Raw genomic sequence first — 17,187 nt, 5'->3', positions numbered from 1 at the left:
AAGTGTTTGTTGTGATCTTTGGAAAATCATGGAAGGAGAAAAAAACCACTTTTTAACAACTTCTTGAGCCCCTACAAAGGGCTAGATATCGTACTGTTACATGAGTTATCTCTTTTAATCCTTCTGAAACAAGACTTTCAACTACCTCCATGTAGACCTCAAACTTTCTAATTGATTAAGATCTTCTAACCAGCTTATCTCTGAACTCAGGCAAAAGACCCTACAGCTGAAGGAAAGGGAACTACCCCTCGAGCGACAAGGACGGCCCTGAGCCAGCAAGCCTCTACCCACTGACCCCAAGAAAGGGATTGACTTGACCTTCACTGCCCACCTACATGTACCACCAGTCTTCACCCCACTTTCCCCCCACATAAATCTGGAAGAATTTTTGGCACTTTGGAGACAGTCTTTGAGACACTAGTCAGCTGTCTTCCTGGTGTGGGCCTCCCTGAACTGAATACTTTCTGGTTTCACCTGCACTCGTTTCACTGCCTTTGGCTCAGTCAGCAGCGAGTGCCTGGACCTGGTCTGTTTGGAACCCCAAAGCTCTTACACCCTCACTCCCCGGCTCTACGCCCCGGAGCCCCGTGAAGTAGGCACTGTTATGATCATTCTACAGATGAAGAGACTGAAGCCCAAATAGATTTGCATAGCCAATAAAGACTGAACCAGAACTTGAATATTGGTCTATCAACTTTAAGCCCTATTTCTTTCAACCAGCCAGTAGACTCCAATCTTTAACATCCCAATTTACCGACAGACCAACAGAGAAATGTACAAAGGAGAAGAATCACCAGTTTACAGAAAAGGCTCTTGAGCATATTCATGTATACTCATAAGAGAAATGCAAATTGAAACCTCACTTATCAATGTATCAAAGCTGAAAAACATTGGGTGTCACCCTGTGGCCAGGCGCCGTGGGGGGACAGGCTTGCTCGTGCGCTGCGGGCGGCAGGGCAGGTGTCGGCACCGGTCCAGAGGGCCCTTTGGCAATCCTACCAAATGGCTCTTCTTCCACTTTACCCTTCAGGTGTACTTGCATTTGTGAAGAATAACATACGCACAAGATTACTCACTACAACCCGGATAGCAAAGGACTGAAACAGCCTGATTTTCACTAATAGGAGACTTATAAATTGTGGTCATTGACACAAAGAATCCACACAACCAGTCAAAAATGAGGCTTATTGTTGATGTAAGTTACTAAGTGAAAAAAGGAAGATGCAGAACAAGTTCCACATGCTCGCACTTGTGTGAAGGGGGAAGTATATGCAAGTCTGTGTTTAACTAGACCACTAAGACATGATCAACCGTGGTCGCCTCCAACAGGAGGCGGTGGCGGGAAGAACGGCACATTTGTGCCATTTGAATTTTGAAACAGGTAAGTGTAGAACCGATTTTTTTTAAAGTAAAACCTACAAATTAAAAAGGATACCAATTAATTGTCACCAAGAACACCATACTTAACTCTGAATAGTAGAAGGAAGACGCTGGCGCTTAACCAGTTTAAACCCGAAAGTTGTACAAATTGACATAAAATCCCTAGCAGCGAGCTTGCTCTCTGGCTGGTCACGTCTTGGCAGCTCCTTCCTCAAATTGCTGTTAAGGCTATAAGTTGGAAACTTTCCTTTCCTTCTTAAAATAATAATATTATAACAAGGATGACAATTTATGGAAGGGCTGCTCTTTGTAAAACTCAGAGTTTAGAGCTATGGTTCTATCGTCTCATTTAATCTTCCTGATAACCCTATACAGAGGACTACCAGCCCCATTTTCTTTTTTAATTTTTGTTTGTGAGAGAGAGAGCATGTGTGTGCACACCAGACGGGGAGGGGCAGGGAGGAGACAGAATCTTAGAGATTAATTTTTTTAAGTCTATTTATTTATTTTGAGAGAGACAGAGACTGCTAGCAGGGGAGGAGCAGAGAGAGGGAGACAAGGATCTGAAGGGGGCTCTCCACTGCCAGCACAGAGCCCATTGTGGGGTTTGAACTTACTAACACTGTGAGATCGTGACCTGTGCGGAAGTCAGCCGCTTAGCAGACTGAGCCACCCACGTGCCCCAGAGAGAGAGAATCCTAAGCAGTCTCTGCGCTGTCAGCGCCAGGCGCTCGCTCACGACCCTGGGATCATGACGTGAGCCGAGATCAAGAGTTGGATGCTCAACCAACTGAGCTACCCAGGCGCCCCAGCGCCACTTGAAAGAGGAGAAAATACAGACTTGGATAAATGAGTATTGTCTCTTTTAATTGATTTCCAGATAGTATGTTTCCCAATACATATGGCTTGGAGAGGCAAAAGAATTTCCTTTGAAAGGCCTTTAAGAATCCACCATGCCAAAGCAGAAAATAAAGATGCTGCCACCGAATTTGTTCCACAGAAATTATTCTAAAGGACTCTTCTCACATTCAAGTGCTATTCAGTAAAAATAGTCTGTGGATTATACATGAGATTCTAATGTTTCAAAGCAGGAAAAATCCCATAGAACTCCAGCAGCCAGAGACTGCATTCAGCGTCCCGGCCATTCCCCAGCTACAAGGGCTCCTCTTTTAAGACAAAAAGCACTAAAGCCTGTCCTCACCACCCCATGATGAAATCACCTCGCCGACCCCCTCCCCATCCGTTGTACTAGCCTCCAGCATCTCCTCGCGAAGTTAGGAGTTCAGGGTAAGAGCCGGACATATTAAAAGGTACATCGGAAACTTTCCACCACAATATCCTTGATATTTTATTATTGAAGTAAAGACAAAGAAGCAATCATTCAGCCTTGGGCTTGTCCCCTGTCACCGCAGAGGAGGCTTGAACTGAAGTGACAGTGCTCGCAAAAAAATGCTTACAAATCGGTTCTCCAATCCCCTGTCGCCCCAACCAATAACTCAGTCAGCCGGCGCTCTCCAGCCTCCTCGCTCTGAGCCATGAACTGCATCACACCTCACTACAGGCTCCCAGGAGAAGCGCTGCTGTGTTCACAGCCCAAAGCAAAGGAGACTGAAAACAGCTTTCCTGTCAAGTTGCCACTTGGGCTGTCTGTGGGTTTCCAGTGTGCTGTGAGGATTGCGTTGGAATTCGAACTTCTCGAGGATAAAAACTCCTAGCTGCTATTGATGCCATTCTGAGGGCAGGAGGTGGTGGGTGGAGCACAGGATAGGGACATTATAGAAATCATTTTCTTTTCCCTTTGGGTTTTGTTTACTGCTTCCACATGATTCAATCCTATGAGACATATTACAAGTCACCTATTTACACCAAGGCATTGTCTTACGCATGGAGGATGCAGGCAAATACAAAACCAAGTCCCTGCCTCCACGGAGTTTAATATTCTAGTGGATGACGGGTGCCTGGGTGGCTCAGTTGGGTAAATGTCTGACTTCAGCTCAGGTCATGATCTCGCGGTCTGGACTATGGGTTCAAGCCCCGCATCAGGCTCTGTGCCGCCAGCTCAGAGCCTGGAGCCTGCTTCGGATTCTGTGTCTCCCTTTCTCTCTGCTCCTCCCCCATTTATGCTCTGTCTCTCTCTGTCTCTCAAAAATAAATAAAAGTTAAAAAAAATAATATTCTACTGGGTGATACAGAAATATGCAAGTAATTACAAATAATTTGTCAGGTAAGTGATACATGACACAGACAAAAATTAAACCAAATAAGGGAGTAGAAACAAACAAGGGGCACATCCTGGTTAGGGGGACCTGGGAAGGGGTCTCTGAGGAGGGGGCAGTTCCAAAGAGACCTGAATGAGGCCTGTAGCTATCTTGGGAAGAGAGTCCAATGCACAGGGAACACAGCAAGTTCAAGGTCCCAAGACAGGAGGGGGGTTGACAGAAATAGTGGAGGTCTACGTAGGAAGGATAAAGGAGGCAAAGGGAGAGTGAAAGGAAAGAAGAGGGTCAGAAAAATAGCTGAGATTCCTGACGGAGACCGTAGGTCATAATAAGGACTTTTGGATATTCAAAGGTTTTGAGCAGGTGACATGATTTGGTTTATATTTTAAACTCACATCTTTGGAATCACTAATTGTCTCAAAATAAAAAAGTTTTAAAAATTATATCTCTGGCTGCTGGGTGAAGATAGACTGCAGGGGATATAATAGGCCAGCTCTAAGATGGCCCCCACTGATCCTCACCTTCTGGTGTTCCCGCCCCTCGGTATTCCCCTGGAGTACAGGCTGCACTTACTGACTCACAATGAATAGAATATGACAGAAGTAACAGGGTGTCGCTTTTGAGATTAGGCTAGGACAAGACTATGGCTTCCATCTGGAACATTCTCTCTTATGTTTCCTCTCTTTTCTAAGTCACTCACTCCGGGGGAAGCCAGCTGCCATACTGTGAGCCACCTTATGAAGAGGTCCATAGAATGTGACGAGGAATGACGACCATGAGGACTGAAGCCTGTGACAGCCACATGACTGATCTTGGAAGTAGATCCTTGTGCCCTAGTCAGATGTTGAGATGACTACAGCCCAGTTCAACAAGTAGACTGTTACTTTGCAAGAATCTTTGAGTCAGAGGCACCCAACTAAACTGCTCTTGGTGTCCTGGGGCACCTGGGTGGATTAAGCATCTGACTCTTGGTTTCAGCTCAGGTCATGATCTCGCAGTTTGTGAGTTTAACCCCCATACCGGGCTTCGTGCTGACAGCTCAGAGCCTGGAGTCTGCTTTGGATTCTGTATCTCCCTCTCTCCTTCTCTGCCCTTCTCCTGCTCATGCTCTCTCTTCTCAAAAATAAACATTACAATTTTTTTTCTTAAACTGCTCTTGGTTTCCTGACCCACAGAAACAGTAATAATACACACGCTTGTTGCCTTTAAGTCATTATGTTTTGGAATAATTTGTTTTTACAGCCATAGATAACTAATACAGGGAATCAGATAGAAGCTGAAAGACAGTTAAAGGTCATTGCAGTAGTCCAGAACCAGTGACAGAGTGGGGTAGTAACGGTGGATGTGCTGAGAGGTGGGCCTGGGCAGGACAGACAATGGAAATAAGGAAAGTGACACGCTCTTTGTGAGCTGGAGAAGGAAAGCAAAAGCCAAGGCCCTGATCTGCACTCAGTGGACAATAGCCATCAAGTCTCCCAGTGAAATAGCATGTTTGCAATGACAGAGGGAAAGAACAGTTCTAGAAGGATTTTGACACTGGCTCCTATGGACAGTTATGGGGACAAGAAGTCTAAGGAAATGTCCTGATCTGGGCCTTGTCTAGGACTGTGTGGCAGAGGTTACAAGATGATTCAAGGAGCTGGGAAGGTGAAGGTGACAGGATACGGCATCAGCCTGAATTTGCAGAAAAGCGACAATGGTGACAAGTTGAGAACATCCCTCTTTGGTTAAAGTGATCAGAGAAATTCACATGAATAAATATGTCGGTCCAAGTGGCTAGGATTAAAAATTACTAAAAAAAACCAAAAACAAACCCAGGCTCCTGGGTGGCTCAGTCAGTTAAGTGTCCAACTCGTGATTTCAGCTCAGGTCATGATCTCATTGTTAGTGAGATCAAGTCACGCATCGGGCTCTGCACTGACAGCCCAGAGACTTCTTGGGATTCTCTCTCTCTGCCTCTCCCTCTGTGCGTGCGCTCTCTCTCGCACTCTCTCTCTCTCTCAAAATAAATAAATAAAAAGCATACTCTTCAGTGTTCCCCAGACCAGGACGGGTCACCAGGTAACTATAAAAACAGGAACTCACCTGGGCTACGTACACCCAGTTCTCAGAATCAAGCTGCTCCCTGTGCAAGCACGGGCCCTGGAGATAATTTAACCAGGAAGCTTGGGGTAGGAAGTCTAGCTCCTCTGTTGCTAACTGTGTAATCTACAAACTCATTTAAGTTCCTCGGACTTCAGTTTTCTTGACTGCAAAATTAGGATCATAAGGATACCTACTCTTTGTACCTTTAGTATAACAGTGGGCGGTTAGAAGGACCTCGATAAGACAGCGTGTGTGTTTTCCTTAGCACGGCGCCTGGAACATAGTAAGTTCTCAGTAAACGAGCCTTGAGCTGCCACACGTGAACTGCTACCTGCTGCTGCTATTCCAACTCCTGGAGAAACTCACGCAGTAATTGAAGGAGGAGGCAGTGCCCTCCGTCTGCACCGCTATGTCAGAGATTAGAAACAGCAGGGTGCACACATCCCTCTACAGCTATCCTTCTAGGAAAAGCTGTGATCAAAAGCCCACTTTACCCCATCAGTGGACACACCTGCTGATTCCCTCTGCCTTCTTCTCATTCTTGATCTGGGAGCTTTTATAATGCCTTAGAGAAAAGTCCAACCACTAGATGAAGGAGGCCCAAATGGGAACGTGGCAGGTTCATTGGAAAAACAACACTCTACAGAGTCACTCTTTCCAAGACACTTCGTACACACTGGGTCACCACATCTGTTCCCCCGGCATTGACTTCTGCTTTGTGACTCAATGATATACTAGACAGCCTGCAGAATAAGCAGGCCAAGATGGTGGGTCACCAGAAGACGAAGTGCCCACCAAAGCACCCATAGAGTGCAAGCTAGGTTCAGGGCTTGTCATGCCATAAGTACAGGACACTCCTGCCTGGAACGGGCACCTCACACCTCCACGTGGGGGGCCTTGTCAGTAAGAGTTAATGTATGACATTAAAAGGCATACTCAGCAGCTGCGAGTTTCAGACACAAAAAATATCAAAATGTAAAACCACCAACGTAACTCTGCTGGAAAGAGTGGTCACCTTCATGAATGATAATACCACTGGCCAAGACCACCATGAAAACATGGAACAATGTTACTGACAAGCCAAGCAAATCTACACAAGGATATACAAGATGACATTGAACGTTATAATCAAAAACTCAATACTAATGCATATAACAGGAAAGAACAACTGAGAAGAACAAAATGTTTGTTTTTCGTATACGTCTAATCTCAAATACATCCAATCCAACCAGATGTCATCAGCTTGGCTTCCTGTGCTAAAATGAAAAGACTTCAAAAAATCTGAACATACTTGTAAGTCTAATTGCTTTTCTTTTAGGCCTATAATTAAGCCATAACCCACAAACGATTTATATTTGGAAATAGAAGAATCAAAAGATACACAGTTTGCTAATTTTCTTAATATCCTTCCCCGCTGTGGATCTTTGCCAGCATTCTGTCATCCCTAATCTACAGTGTCAGTCTGACAGTTAAACCAAACGAGAGCTAATGTTTGTGGCAGGGGAAAGTAATCAGCACATGCATTCGTTAGCATCCTGCTCACACATTCAATGTCAATTATAAATATGTGCTTGGGATAACCTCTGCCACCGTCTTTGGAGCCATCACCACCTGTAACTGCGTGATATATTTAAAGAGTCAAGCTTCTGGCATTTTGCAGCTGGGACTCAAGAATAATCAAAATGTTCATAAACTAACACTTGGGTCCCAGCAGAGTGTCTTGCTCAAGATAACAAATGATTATCCTAGGCAATACAACTACCAGTCAAACTCTGATTTGTGAGTTTCACAATTATGTTTCTGGGCTGCATCCATTAGCTTTTGTTGAAAGCTTTTTCACTTGCTATTTGGGGACATTTTTAGGGGACATTCAAGTACAGTTGGAACCCTACGTTGGCGGATACGGCAGGATTCCTGGGGGAACTCCAGATCCCACTAAATGCAGGGAAGCTGTTGGTGCCCCGCCCAGATTCCTTTTAGAGGCAGGTGCCCCCTTCCCTCAGCTGCTGTAAGTGGTGACTGCTAACAACTCACAGCTGCTCTCCCCCCCAATGGGGCCATCTTGACCTGGGGCTATGCTCCCCCCGACACCCCTCCCCAGACCTCAGCCAATGACTTACTGACACGAAGCACGAATGGCAAGTCGCTTCTCTCAAGGGAGGGATGACCTTCTCGGTGACGTGGTTCATGCTCCAGGGCTTCCCCGGGGGCCAGGCTGAAGCTAATCTTCCTGAGGAGACCACCTCCTCTCTTAGGTTTCCTCCTTTAACTTGTCCTGGTTCTCTCACTCATCTCCTCCTGAGAGGACCCTGAAAACAGACACTTGAAAAAAAACCCTCATCTCGGAGTCTGCTTTGAGGGAGCACCACCTAAGGCACTAGGAACTTTGCCTGGATGAGACTGTGTTCCTGCCAAAGCACACCATGAGCCCTAAGCCCCACCACTTGACCTCGCTGCTGTTTCCTAAATGCTTGAAACAGGTGAGTCTTTTCACTTACGGTAATCTAGAGAGAGAGACTCAGCCCACAGACTGCATCCCATCCATCCCTAGCACTTGGCACAATTCTGGTGGAATTCCTCAACCCTGACCAACAAAATCCTCCTCAACCGTTTCTAGAAATCATTAGAAAAAGACCCAAAACCCAATAGAAAAATAGGCATAGAGTATTAATAAAAACTGCCCAATAAAATGGAGGTAGAGACATGAAACTTAACAGATGCTTATCCTCACTCGTAACAAGTAAAATATGAATTAAAAACTACAATGAGATTCCAGTTTTCAACCATTAGACTGGGAAACATTCAAAATATAAGTTTTCACTCTGTCCACATATCTAGGTTCTTCGTCCCCTGTTACAAAGGAATTGTTAGTCCAAGAAACAGCCCTGTGGAGTTCCACGGGCAGGAAATGAAACTGAGAAAGCGCTACAAAACCGTGTAGAGCTGCAGTGAAAGGAGACTGCAAGCCCTAATCGTTAACCCAAACACCTGCCTCCTCAGAAAAGTTACATGTTATATTGTGTTCCTTCTCCAGGTCTTAAAGAACGTGCTGTTTTCCTTTTCCTTCAATTTCTCACTTTCGCCTGAAGCCTTTCTCTCTTTAACACCACAAAATGGACCACACCCTTCCATTTGTCATATTTTTTCTACCTTTCTTACTGCAAAGTGGAATTAAATGGACTATGCATTTTCCTCTCTCACATCGTGTCTGCTAATTAGACATGCATGTGTCTGTTTTCTGAAAGATCTAAATGGCTTATTGCGTTGTTTTTCCCCAATATTCACTTGCTCTCTCTTAGAAGGATTGCACCTCTTCATTCCGATCGTGCCCAGCTTGGTTTTGTAACTTGCATTGGTCAGTGAAATATGAGCACAAGTGCCATAGGCTACTCTGACTCAGAAGCCTCCGACCCATCAGACCCAAGATGGGGCAGCACGTCCATTCACACCCTGCTCACGCGTCACCATCTAATGCCTTCCTCTCGTTCTTTCCTCTACTGCAAGATCATCCCCAGATCAGCACCTCCTAAAAATGGCTCGTTCCTTCAGCCTGGGCCCTGGAATAAAAACGACGCGGAACAGAGAGACAAGGAACATAAAACATGAGTGAAAAATAAACGGTGGTGGTCTTAAGCCCCTGAGATGTGGGAGGCATTTGTTAACTGCTATGTAACCTAGACCAGCTGTCTGCTAAGTCTATAAACTCCAAAGCATCTTATTTTCCTCTATAGCCCAAACAGTGCCCACATAACCTTTTGATTAGTACTTTTGTGTAGTACACATTCAATAATAATCGGCTGAAAAGTTTCCTCTCTCTTTCCATTCTGAACCATTTAGTCCAAAAGCCATTATGAGGGGTGTTGGGAGATCGGTGTTTGGGGGAAATGTGAACAGGTGTACTGGCCCAGAGCAGGGTGCCAGAGACCGACAGGGTGAGAAGATCAAATAAGTAAATAGACTAGGATAATGGGGGTCAAATTTCTGATTACCGGAGAAGGGAGTTACAAATAGGGAAAGGAAGAAAATTATAAAACAAACCCTATATTGTTGGGTTAAATTGAAGATATTCATGTGAACACATAGTTTTCAATATATGTAAATAGACAAATATAATTGTAAATGTGTGTGTATATACAAATTTCCTAACTCTGTCACCAGACAGGGCCTGGGGATAGCAGCTCCCTAATAGAAATGACACCCACGTCTTCCTTCCCAATACCATTCTCCACAACAGAAATCAGAGTTCCTTGGGAAACAGCTGATTCCAGAGCTCAGACAGAAAAAGTAAATGGTGAGCCTGGAACATCCTGTTCAACCATAACTAAGGAAGTGCTCCAAAAAAAAAGTCACATATCCAAAGAAAGCCAGTTTGAAGAGGTTCCCACTGGCTACATCTGAGACAATTAGAGCATTAAAATAGAGTAATCAAAGAAAACCTATGAAACAACAGAGGAATCCATTATATAAATACATAAATATTTAGATAGATAAATAATGGAGAAATTGAAGATTTGATGAGGAACAGAATATTTACAGGATCTTAAAGTACATCCCCTCAAACTAGTCACTAATTACGAAGGAAGACGCAGTAAATTTGCACTGGACAAGGCCAGCAAACACCTTCGTGACTAAGTGATGCAAGTTAACATCACCAGTAATGAAACAAAGTAAAATGTGTCTGCTGACAGACGGCGGTGAGCCACGGGACCGCATCCATGATATCCCTGCCAGACACGTAATCCAGATCTACTCAAGGGGAGGCGTCAGACAAACCCAAACTGAAGGATATTCTATAAAATGACTGGCCTGGGATCTTCAAAATTCTCAAGGTCATGATGGTCAAGGGAAGGTTCAAACACTGTTCCAGATTCAAGGCAACTAAAGAGAAATGAAAACCAATGTGGCCAGGAACGGCCAGAATGCTGGCCGCCACCAGAAGAAGCTGGGACTTGATTGTCCCCTAAGGCCTCCAGAGGGAGGCATGTAAGGCATCCCTGAGCCTTAATGAAACTGGGTGTGGCCTGTCGGTCTCAAGATCACCGCTGTTTTAAACAGCTCGTGGTGATTTGTGAAAACAATGAGTAGAAACTAATATGGAATCAATCCCTAATACTGGCTTGCCAAGGAATAGATGTTGCTCTATCTGGCCTACTCTCCAGTACCAACAAGTTGAAAAAAGACTGGGGATATTCAACATTGCCCATCCCATCATGCCTGAAGGTCCAAGCAAAATCACAGATCTAATACACTATTACAGTGACTTCATCTTCAAAAAGAAGGTTAACAATGAAATACTTCGTATTCATGAAGAGATAGATGTCCTTGTTAATTAAGGATTGTATTCTCTTTTCATCCACAGTTCTAAGGAGTTCAATACAACTTTACGACATTTATTTCCCAATGATGGCATGCCATAGGGCATCGCTTGATCTAACAATTCAGCTATAGCAGGAGGTAATAGTCAGGGCTCTCCAGAGAAAGAAAAGTAACAGGATGTGGAGATGGAGGTGGAGATGGAGGTGGAGATGGAGATGGAGAGAGAGAGCAAAATAAATTTAAGGAATTGATTCACATGCTTTGGAGGCTTGGGAAGTCCAAAATCTTCAGGGTAAGCCAGTAGTATGGAGGCTCTGATTGCAATTTGAGTTCAAAGGCAGTCGCTGGCAGAATTCTTTCCTGCTTGGGGAAGTTGGTCTTTTTCTATTAAGGCCTTCACCTGATTAGATGAGGCCCACCACCCTAAGGAGTTAATCTGCTTAATTTAAACTCTACTGATTTAAATGTTAATCCCACTAAAAGATGTCTTCACAAAAACATCTAGAAAAATGCTTTACCAAATATCTGAGCCCCAATGCCTCTCCAAGTTGACACATTAACTATCACAAAGGAAAAAAAGAACCACTGTCATTGTTCTGGACATATGTGTAGAATAAGAGTGCATCTCTTTGGATTCAAGGTCATTCACTTTGGTCTCATGTCATTCAGTGATACATATACTTTTTTTTCATGCTGTATTATCTATAATTAAGTATAAAGACTTTCAATCACGTTACCTAAAGACCATTTTACTCACTGCTCTGTTTGGCCAATAGTCTTTTTCTTTTCAGCAATGGTAAGACAGATTCCCTTTCCATGTGTTTTTTTCCCCTTAACCAATAACAAAGCTGCTGGAGAGCCCGGTGGCAAAGCTGTTGCCATTGACATCTTTCACGTGAACTACCCCAAAAGAACCAGGGTGTCTCTCTCTGTTGGTGATCACACCAGTTCTTCCCAGGTCTGCACCTCTGGGGTCACCATATACAAATTACAGTATTAAGCTTGATGAAATCTGTAATCGCTCTAGTCTCTAAATCAATCTGAATGGCGTCATTCACCCTGATGAGGGGATCAAGCCGGAGGATGGTGAGAGCATCATGTCACCGAATGAAGGATTCCTTTTATTCCCATAAAGATCTTCCTCACTTTGCACAACTTATACTTGGCCTCCTCAGGTGTAACCCAATGAACAGCAAAGTGACCCTTGGTGTCATAGATCCTATGGGAACTCTCCCCTGTCTTGTCAATGCTGATGACACCCGTAAAACCAGCAGGGTGGGTTATACCAGTTCGGACTTGCCATCCATCTTAATGAAACACTGCATATTTTCTTTACTTCATCTCCTGTCAGCACCTGTTAAGTCTGTTCCTTTGGAAAATGATAAGAGGGAGACATTCTCTCATCTTAATGGGGACCAGCAGACGGAAGAGACACAAACACTCCAGTCTATCCAACATCCAATGCTTTGGACGTGCTCTGTACTTCAGATGCTTCTTGGGGCCACGAGCCATGTCTCCACTAGGCATGAAAAGTGTGTGCAGTGATGTATGTACTTTTCTCTCACAGTTGTTGTTGTTTAACCTAGTGTTGTTTTTAGGAGGAAAAGCAGCCTTGAGCATCATCAAAGTTTGGGCTGTTTTGCCACAGTGACTACTGCATTTTGTTTACTACCTCATTAGCATAAGGTGTGTAGGCAAGTTTTTTCCTCAGCATTCATGGAGGGAGAAAATACAGGCCCATCTGCTTTTAGAGACCAGAATCAAGAAAGGCTCCGATCGGGGCGCCTGGGTGGCTCAGTCGGTTGAGGCTCCGGCTTCGGCTCAGGTCAGATCTCACGTTCGTGGGTTCGAGCCCCTCGTCAGGCTCTGTGCTGACAGCCAGCTCAGAGCCTGGAGCCTGCTTCCGGTTCTGTGTCTCCTTCTCTCTCTGCCCCTCCCCCTCTCATGCTCTGTCTCTCTCTGTATCAAAACACACACACACACACACACACACACACACACACACACACACACACACACACACACACACCCTTAAAGAAAGTCTCCGCTCAGGGTCCAGATCTTAAGGGAGCTAGAAAAGAGAACTAAGATGTGAAGACAATTTGCCTAAAAGTTTTCAGCTGATTTCACGTAGGACCGTCTAATCCATTCACTACAGAAAAGAAAAAGTTCAGCTGTGGCAGAAATAACCACAAGGTACTCATTCTGTTCCAGAACATGACGCTGTTTCTTCTGCCAGGGACAAAATGACACTCGCATCTTGGATCCAACTTCTAATCGTGAGGCCAGGAGCAGGAAATGAAAGTCAGCCTTTCATGGGGCTGAGAAATGTCTTTGCCCTCGTGGCTTCCTAGTTCCCTGGTTTCTCAGGAATATGAGCAGGGAAAGGAGAGGAGTCTCCAGCAAAAGAATGAGGAAGAGAGTGAACTGAGCCATTCAACAGTCATAATGATGATTCATTAAATATCTGTTTTGTACTAGATGCTGTGCTGAGTACCTGGGAGACAAGATGCCAAAACACGGCCCCTTCTCCTCAGTCTACTGGGAGCAAGGAGTGAGAGACCTACGTGGAAAAAGTTGACAAACGCAAAGGGGTATATGACTGTCTGAGGGTCTAGAAGGGTTTCAAGAGGAGGTGACCTTTGACCTTCACCTTGGAAGATACTTTAGAGCCCAGCAAGTGCAGAAACAGGAAATAAGCTTGCAAGAGCGCCTGGGTGGCTCAGTGGTTAAGCACCTGACTCTGGCTCAGGTCATGAGGATCTCACACTTTATGAGTTTAAGCCCTGCATCAGGCTCTCTGCTATCAGCCCAGAGTCCACTTTGCATCCTCTGTCCTTCTTTCTCTTTCTCTCTCAAAAATAAATAAACATTAAAAAAAAAGAAAAGAGAGGATTTCAGAAGCTTGCACTTTTTTATTTACTTGTTGTATTATTAATTATTGAAGTACTGAATATTCACTTAGAAAATATTCAATGTGTCAAAAAATTATTAAAAAAGTCAAAAAACAATGACTCAAAAAATGACTGTAACTCTGATACCTAGAGGCAATACTGCAGCACCAATTACTTTGCCATAATTCCTTATTTTCTTTTTCTATGCATTCTAATATAAAATTGTGTTTACACTATATTTATAGCTTTGTATATTGTTCATTCTTTCTTTTAAATGTTTATTTACTTTTGAGAGAGAGAGACAGAGTTCGAGTGGAAGAGGGGCAGAGAGAGAGGGAGGCACAGAATCTGAAGCACGCTCCAGGTCCCACAATGTCAGCATGAAGCTCAATGTGGGGCTCAACTCACAAACTGTGAGATCATGACCTGAGCTGAAATCGGACATTTAACTGCTTAACCAACTGAGCCATCTAGGCACCCCTGTTTATTCTTAAAAACACATTCTAGTGCTAAAAACTTCTTAAACCAATATTTGATAGCTTCTTAAAATCTTAGTATATTTACCATAATATTTGTAAGCATTAATCTTTTGTGGATTTTTGTGCTCCAAATGTTTCATTTATATAAAGGATGTTATTGTGTGTCATTTTTTTCATATTTTAGAAGTGGAAATGCTGGATTAATATATATGAACATTAAAAGACACAAAAATACCCCAATGTTTATAGCAGGACTATCAACAATAGCCAAAATATGGAAAGAGCTCAGATGTCCTCGACTGATGAATAGGTAAAGAAGATGTGGTCTACGTATACCATGGAATACCACTCAGCAGTCAAAAAGAATGAAATCTCGCCTTTTGCCATGATGTGCATAGACCTAGAGTGTATTATGCTAAGTGCAATAAGTCAGAGGAAGACAAATATCATACAATGTCACTCATGTGGAATTTAAGAAACAAAAATATCTATAGCAAATATAAATAGAACACACAGATTTTTAAAATTCATTTGGACTGCAATAGACAGATGGCAAGAACCATCAGTTCACAAAAGAGCATAATAAAACATTTAACTTTACTGAAAATATAAGAAACACAATTTTTCCTATTAAATTATCATTTAAATAATATTTAAATGATATTAAAATATCAGTATACAATATATCAACTAACTTGGATTTAAATTTATTTGTTTTTTAATTTATATCCAAGTGAGTTAGCATACAGTGCATCAATGAGTTTGGGAGGAGATTCCTCAATACCCCTTACCCATGTGGCCCATCCATCTCCCCTCCCACCACCCCTCCAGCGACCCTCTGTTTGTTCTCCATATTTACGAGTCTCTTATGCTTTGTCCTCCTCCCTGTTTTTATATTATTTTTGCTTCCCTTCCCTGATGTCCATCTGTTTTGTATCTTAAAGTCCTCATATGAGTGAAGTCATATGATATATATGGTATATATATATATATATATATATATATACACACATGTATACCTTCTTTATCCATTCATCCATCAATGGGTATTTGGGCTCTTTCCATACTTTGGCTATTGCTGATAGCACTGCTATAAACATTGGGATGCACGTGTCCCTTCAAATCAGCACACCCGTGCCCCTGGAAGACAACACTTGTCTTAGTAATAAGGCCTTTCTTACTATGTAGAAAACAGCACTTCCTTAAATAGTAACTATACTACCAAAAAAAATTTTATTTGCATAGTAAAAAAAAAAAGTATATGAACATTATCAGGGCACCTGAGTGGTTCAGTTGGTTAAGCATCTGACTCTTGATTTCATCTCAAGTCATGATCCCACAGTTCATGAGATCGAGCCCCACGTTGGGCTCTACACTGACAGCACAAAGCCTGCTTGGCATTCTCCCTCTCTCTCTCTCAGCCCCTCCCCTGTTCATGCATGCATGCACCCTCTCTCTCTCCCTAAAAATAAGTAAATAAACATCTTTTTAAAGTATATGAACATTATTAATGCTTCTGACAACTAGCCATATTTTCTAGAAAGTTTGCAATAATTTAAATTATCACTAGCAAAGTATAAAAGTGCCTTTCTAACTAAATGTCTATCAGCATTGCATAGAATTTTTTACTGGATTTCAGCACACATTCAGTATAGTGCACTAATCTCAAAGGTATAGCTTACTAGAATAGTATCTTCTTTTAAATATTTGATAATTTAATAGGAAAAATTGTATCACTTTTACTTCTAGTAAAGTTAAATGGTTTATTATGCCTATTAGACTCTTTTGTGAACTGATGGTTCGTGCCATTTACCTGTTGAGGTCTGAGTGATTTTTAAAAATCTGTATATTCTATTTATATTTGCCATATTTTTCTCAGCTGGCTGTTTTTTTTCCCATTTTCTCTGTGACAATTTTTGACAATCGAAGACTTTATTGTTTCTATTGTTTGTGTGGTCAACTTTTTCAGTCTTTTCCTTTGTGGTTTCTTTCAAGTAGAATTCAAAATATTTTTGAATTTCTTTGGGACTTCTTCTCTGACTCATGGACTAATTAGAAGTGTGTTGTTTAATATTCAAATATTTGAGGGGTCATCTAGCTATCTTTAGGTTATTGATCTCTAGTTTAATTTAATTGTTATCTGGGAATATTCTTTGAATGGTTTCTATAATTCTAAATTTATGAGGGTGTGTTTTATGACAAGAACATGGTTTATATTGGTGAGTAATCCATGTTAGCTTGAGAGGAATGTGCATTCTGCTGGTGTTGGCTGAGTTTCTGTATATGGGAATTAGATCTGGTTCGTTGAGAGCTCTGCTTAGGTTATCTGTGTCCTTACTGAGTCACTGCCTGCTGGATATATGAGTTACTAGCAGAAGGGCATTGGCGTGTCCAGCTCTAATCGTGGATTTGTCTATTGCTCTTTTCAGTTCTATCAGTTTTTGAGTCCTGTGTTGGTTGTTATGTCTTCCTGGAGAATTAAACCCTTTATCATATATACAATGTCATGTATATAATGCACCATTTTATTCCTGATAACCTTCCTTGCTCATAAGTTGGCTTTGCCTGAAATTAATACAGATACTCCAGCTTTCTTTGATTAATGTTAGCATGGTATGTCTTTCTCCATCCTTTACTTATAATCTATCTGAGTGTTTATACATAAAAAAGGTTCCTTATAGTTTGGTCTTATTTTTTTTAAGTCACATTGACGAGCTCTGTCTTTAATTGGTGAATTTAGACCCTTCATATTCAGACATTCAAAGTAAAAACCTAGTAGGGCTCCTGGAGATAGAGACCACCAAGATGTGAGGA

At 42.6% G+C, this 17,187-nt stretch overlaps 1 long non-coding RNA gene and 1 pseudogene across 1 annotated transcript in view; both read right to left on the bottom strand.

Annotated features, from left to right (window-relative positions):
* The window catches only part of LOC115294880, a 146,239-nt gene that overhangs the window by 83,480 nt on the left and 45,572 nt on the right, over positions 1-17,187 (bottom strand). The gene's annotated exons all lie outside the window — the stretch shown is intronic.
* LOC115294833 lies at positions 11,833-12,512 on the bottom strand (annotated as a pseudogene).

The sequence above is a fragment of the Suricata suricatta genome, chromosome 1 (assembly GCF_006229205.1).
Source record: "Suricata suricatta isolate VVHF042 chromosome 1, meerkat_22Aug2017_6uvM2_HiC, whole genome shotgun sequence".
Taxonomy (NCBI): domain Eukaryota; kingdom Metazoa; phylum Chordata; class Mammalia; order Carnivora; family Herpestidae; genus Suricata; species Suricata suricatta.
Note: the sequence above shows the minus strand (reverse complement) of the source record. Positions and strands in the feature narration are given on the sequence as shown.